This window comes from Rhagoletis pomonella, unplaced genomic scaffold (genome assembly GCF_013731165.1).
Source record: "Rhagoletis pomonella isolate Grant_MI unplaced genomic scaffold, Rhpom_1.0 Rhpom_scaffold_00113, whole genome shotgun sequence".
NCBI classification, from domain to species: Eukaryota; Metazoa; Arthropoda; class Insecta; order Diptera; family Tephritidae; genus Rhagoletis; species Rhagoletis pomonella.
This window is the reverse complement of record NW_023458667.1, coordinates 98,104-103,810: the sequence shown is the minus strand read 5'-3', so window position 1 is coordinate 103,810 and position 5,707 is coordinate 98,104. Positions and strand designations below refer to the sequence as shown.

Here is a 5,707-nt window from a genome sequence, read left to right as displayed (position 1 = left end):
AAAAAAAGTATCTAACTATTCGTTGTCTTCTATCAGTTGTCTTTTAATTATTTTCTTTAAATACGCTGGAAATACGGGAGGTGTGGTCTCGAACTACCCACTGGCTGCGTATTAAGATATAATTCGATATTTCTTTCTTTAGGAACTTTCTAGTTTGGGAAACGAAGATATACAGACTTAGTCGAACTAGTTACCAGAGAAAGGTAATCTTAGCCTTTCACTCTTATTCTATTTCCAGCTTTGTCTTCCTGATTTGCCGAAAATATGGCTGACTTCCAAAACGTCAATTGCTTTGCATACGTACAAAGTATAAGGTTCCAAAACGTCCAACTACAAAATATTGACAATGTATACTGTTCCAAAACGCAGCCGAAAATTTATCGAAACGCATCGCTCGAGCAATCAGCGCACCCGAAACAAAGTTGATGCTTCGTTTGTTATTGGTTAGTATTGGTGTTTTAGAAATGGAAAATTCAGAAAAATTTTTCATTGCTATATTGAATATTTAAAATATGCAATGTATATGGTTGCAATGTGTCGCAACTCTGCATATAAAAATAGTTTGAATACCGCAGTATAACAGTTTCCAAACATTGTATTGATACGTTTTGGAAGTCAGCCTATATTTTTTCACCTCCCACACAGTACCGTAACACTCCTACCGATCAGCTACCGGAATCAATGAATTGTACAAATATTTGGTTGACAATCAACATTTTTCCGCCCTTCCAAACCGAACTAGATATTGTTGTCAACATCTCTTTATCACCATAAATTATTCGTTACAAGTCATCAAGCTAAACAATGTCCGTCAAAGGTAGTACAGAAGAGATAGCAGGTCAAGCAAGTGCAATGCACTGCCACATATGCAAAACCAACATTAGTACCGCGTCTCAATTGGCCACCGCCGTGTGCAGCCATACCTTTCATAAGTCATGTCTTTTTAAATACTCACAAACGCAGGATTTTTGCCCAGCTTGTTACACGAAGCTCGCTCCTCATAAAACCAAGACAACAGCGCCTACTAAGACTGTCTCCCATGGCCATAATACCAGGTCCCAAACACCTAGACGGACTGATTCTGTACCCCCGCTAGACGCCGACGATAGTAGTGCTACAGTCGCGGCCGCAGCTAGCGTTTTACAAATAAGCAAGTCGCCACGGAACTCTCCAGATCAGGTTCAAAATTTGGTGAATGCAGCGGTTGGCGCACAACAAGCGCATATGCTTACTGAATTAAGCCAGCAAATCAAGCAACTTGTCGAGACTAATATCGATGCAGGGTTAAGGAGATTCAGCATTCAAGCTTCTTCTCTAACTAACAATGCTTTCCCCACCAATTCTCGAGTTCAGACTTTGCCGGCCGTGGAGCAACAAACGTTTGAACAATTGCTTGGCTTACCACCAACTGTCAATACCGAACAAGTACCCACACATCTTGGACAATATGGAGATCAAGCTGATTCTGATTTGTCTTTTAGACCGGATAAAGTCGGTCTCATAATTTATAACTGGAAAGTTAAATTCACGGGGGGCACAGATGGTCTCTCGGTTGAAAATTTCATTTATCGCGTGGAAGCCTTAACATTACAAACTCTTGGCGGAAGTTTCTCTCTGTTATGTTGCTACGTCAGTTCACTTTTCGATGGCAAAGCAAGCGATTGGTTTTGGCGTTATCACAAGGCTGCACGTAACATTCGTTGGCAAGACTTGTGCAATGCGTTACGCCTCCAATACAATGACACTCGTACTGATGTAGATTATCGCGAAATGATAAGAGGAAGCAGAGGGCAAACGAAACATTCGATTCTTTTTATGATTCCATATGCTAGATAATAGACCGATTATCAGAACCTATTCCAGAGCAATCGTTAGTAGAGATACTACGCAGAAACTTACTACCTGAAATACAGCATGAATTCCTTAATCTTCAAATTTTTTCAGTTTCTCGTCTAAGAGAAGTTCGTAGGAAGCGCGAGTTTTTCTTGGACGACTTGAAAAGACGACATTCCACACATATAACAAGGCAAAACCCCATACGGAAATATGTTACTGAAATTAACAGTGAATCTGATATCCCTGATAATAACGAGGAAAGTACCTTCGTTATGCCCACCGAAAACGAAGTATCCGCTATTACGTTAACTTGTTGGAATTGCTCGCAACCTGGCCACCGCTACCAAGAATGCTTAGGGGAGCGAAAAGTTTTCTGCTACGGATGTGGGAAACCAAATACCTACAAGCCTACTTGCACAAGCTGTAGTAAGCCAAAAAACTTGCAAGGGAGTGCACCGACGAGTGCACGCAAACCGAACCAGGTGAACAACGCCAACTAAATAACTCAGACTCAATTCCTGAAATTTACTTAGATTCCGAAACTGAAAATCCTAAAACAACTAGTCCATTTAAGCCATATCATATTCGCGTAGCTGAATACGAACAAGCACGTGAGAAAATCTTCCAGAACTCTCAAGTTTTTAAGCCATCGCGCTCATCTCGGTCTAGCACTCGTATGCGATCATTCTGGAACAAAGTTCGTGGAAATCGTGAGAGGTTTACGCTTAAATTAGTGGTGACATAACCATAACTATATAAAACAACTGTTCCAACCAACCTTATGGGCAAAACTGTATTCGATTAGTGGTGCCATACCATAACGCCATAGCTATAGAGGCCCATTGAATTTTGGTTTTCCGCCATAACCATAAACAGCTGATATCTGAATTGCGTCATTTTGCGCTTTTATTTTTCGCGTCACTTTGCAAAAGGTTATTTTTTCAGTATATTGTCTAATTTGTTTCGTTTTTTCGCGTTCGGTGCAGTTTACAATTAATCCTGTTGCAACTAATCTTTTCACAAGACATACGATCTCAATTTCCTCATTTAGTCACATTCATGTGTAACACCAAGCAGTGGGATAACCTGGCGCTCGAATGAACGATGTATATTGGAAAAACCCCACTCAAATCGCAAAAAAAAAAGAATTGTTGCACTTTTCATTATGTAAGTTTTAATTTGTATTTTTTCGCCCGTGCCTTTCATTTTCATGGTGTTAATATATTATTCAGTTTTTCCGCGTTCAGTATTTGAGTATTAGCAATGGATGATGAAAAGCTTATTGAGTCTGTCCGGAGCTGTCCCTGTTTGTACGATAAAAGTCATACAGACTTCAAGAACCCGGAGAAAAAAAGACGAGCTTGGCTGGAAGTTGCCAACAGTTTGGAAGTTAATGGTAAACGTAAATTAGTTGAGCGTTATTACTTATAAGATGTTTTTATATTCTTAATAGAATCCATTGTCATGAAGCGGTGGGGAAATTTGAGAGAGCGCTTCAGCAAGGAAATTAGAAACTCCTCCTCAGGAAGTGGCGCGCTTTTGGGAAGGCAGTGAGTGCTATTAGACAGCCTGCAGTTTCTAAGAAGTCATATTATTCCTAAACCGTAAGTAACATCCATTAACATTATACATACATATGTAACAACTAGCATGAATCGCGGCTCCCCCCCGTTGATCCTCAACCAACTATACTAATTTTCACATTTATAATATTGAGTAGGATTATGACGAAAGTATTTTTACAGAATGCGACAAAGTGCGCCATCATTGCAAACAAATGATGTAAGTGGCGAAATTTTAGACATACTTTGCGATTCCGCCTTGCTTGCGCAGTCACCTCAAATTTCCCCTGCGCAGTCACCTCCTAAGTCAACTTCAATTCCATCTGCGAGGAGCCGCACAGGATGACGAGTTAGACACTGCAATACTGGATACCGTAAAAACTTTCCAGGAGGTATGTGCACGTAAAGGTAATCGAGAAGGGTTTAGTGCGGAGATAAGTGGTTTTGGGAAAATGATATGTTCTGCCATTTCCAAAATGAAAAAGCCTAACCAAGCGCTAGTGATGCGTCGATGCACTGATATTGTTATGCAAGCGCAGATTGACGAGCATGAAGAAGTACAAGAGGAACAAAACTATTCAACTAAAGACTAGTATAACTATATTATTAAGTATTGACTATTAGACCAATCAGAATGAGCACATTGCGTCCGTGTACAAAAATGACATGTCGCACAGAACGTAAAGAGATACAACAATGAGAGCGTCGGTGTAAACAAATCAGTATGATACTTCTCCGCCACGGACGCAGTGCTAATTCTGATGGGCCTACATGTCGATGGTTGAGTGCACACTTTTTGCCACATGAAATTATTACTAAGTCAGTAAAGCACAGCAGCTATCTATATATTTGACTGATACAATACTGAGCAAGCCACTTATAATTCAGTGGAACTTTTGTCCAGTAAAATTATATTTTAGAGAAATCAAAATTTGTTAGAGCTCTTAACTCGTACCCTGAATTTCAAAATGTAAAAATACAAAAGTCAAAAAGTGATATATAAGTGCCACTTACTTTTTAAGAGAAATGAATTGTGATTTGTAAAGTAAAGTAAAAAAAAAAAAAAATATATGGACTGTGAGTTTATGAATCTAAATTAATTTTAATTTCATATATCCATTTTTCATTCCATTTTCCATTTCCATTTTCCATTTCATTTGCTGAAAGCTATTTTATTAATGTTAGATAATAGTTAAACAAATGTGCTTTTTTCAAAACTGTAACTATCTGAATACCTACAATAAAATACACTACACAATAATAATTGCATACTCAGAATTTTTCTAGGGAGTTTAATCAGACGTTTGGTTTATTTTAGTTATTTATATTTACAATAATAATACAATATTATATACGGGTGCATAAAAAGACAGAGTTTTCGGGTGAGTTACAAGTTACAGTTATTGTTTACAAACGTGAGTTTCAATTTTTATTATTATTATTTTTTTACGATTCATAAAAGTTGAGTTCTAAGCGGTGGTTAAATGAAAATATTAATTAAATAAAAGATACTTTTATAATGATTATGATTATATCTGTGCTGTTTAAATAAAGTAACTTTAATAAAATAATTAGCCGGCTTGAATAGAAATATTTAAGATTATGTTGAGCTCATAGTGGCTGACTCTATTTTCATCATCGTTGTGGCTTTTGTTGTGCTATTCGATTTGGATGTTGGTGATGTGGTTTCATACTCGCCAGAGCTAACCCAAGCCAGGACCATCTTTCGTAATGGTTGTTAAATATTTGCTGTCGGGACTGAAGTCCACATCGTCGGTTTCCCTAGAATGTGAGCTGTGTAAATGTAAAAAAAATAAGCATTACAACATGCGCTAGGAAAAAAGTGCATTGCTACTCACTTCATTAGGCAGGTCCTGCGCACTAGACCCATGTTGTGCTGTTGCTGAAGCAACACATGTGTACACCATTTTCGTTTACATGTTCTGGTGCATTACTCCCCTTCTGCCGCTTTTTCTCCGCACCCACTGCTGCTGCTGTGCTGATATTCAGCTGTAAAAGTTCCACGTATGTAACTCTCTCCCTATTTTGCCTATCTCTTCCGTCCAGTGGACAATGAATTAGTAGTGAAATGAGTGGACGACGCTTTAAAATGCCAGTACCGCGGGGTAGGAAGGAACGCCCAACCAAACACTCCATAGCCGAGTTTTCGCCGGAGCCCTCAAAATATTACAGAAATGTTAAGTAAATGGCAAACTTGTTTTAAAAATCAAATAATCTGGGAATTCACTCTTTTGTGTATTCAAACCTGATTGCTATCAGAATCGGAATTGATGGCGATCGTTATTGCG

General features: G+C 38.5%; 2 long non-coding RNA genes across 2 annotated transcripts in view; one reads left to right on the top strand and one right to left on the bottom strand.

The window, feature by feature from the left end:
- The first annotated feature begins 868 nt into the window (after window positions 1-868).
- On the top strand, window positions 869-4,416 carry LOC118750019. The gene is made up of 3 exons (XR_004994337.1): window positions 869-3,232; window positions 3,290-3,440; window positions 3,582-4,416. It is a non-coding gene; the product is annotated as an uncharacterized LOC118750019 (long non-coding RNA).
- A 259-nt stretch (window positions 4,417-4,675) lies between these two features.
- LOC118750018 overlaps window positions 4,676-5,707 on the bottom strand; it is a 10,338-nt gene continuing 9,306 nt past the window's right edge. Inside the window, exons 2-3 of the long non-coding RNA XR_004994336.1 lie at window positions 5,258-5,576; window positions 4,676-5,192 (exon numbers count right to left, since the gene is read on the bottom strand). This is a non-coding gene — a long non-coding RNA (uncharacterized LOC118750018). The remainder of the gene's footprint in view (window positions 5,193-5,257; window positions 5,577-5,707) is intronic.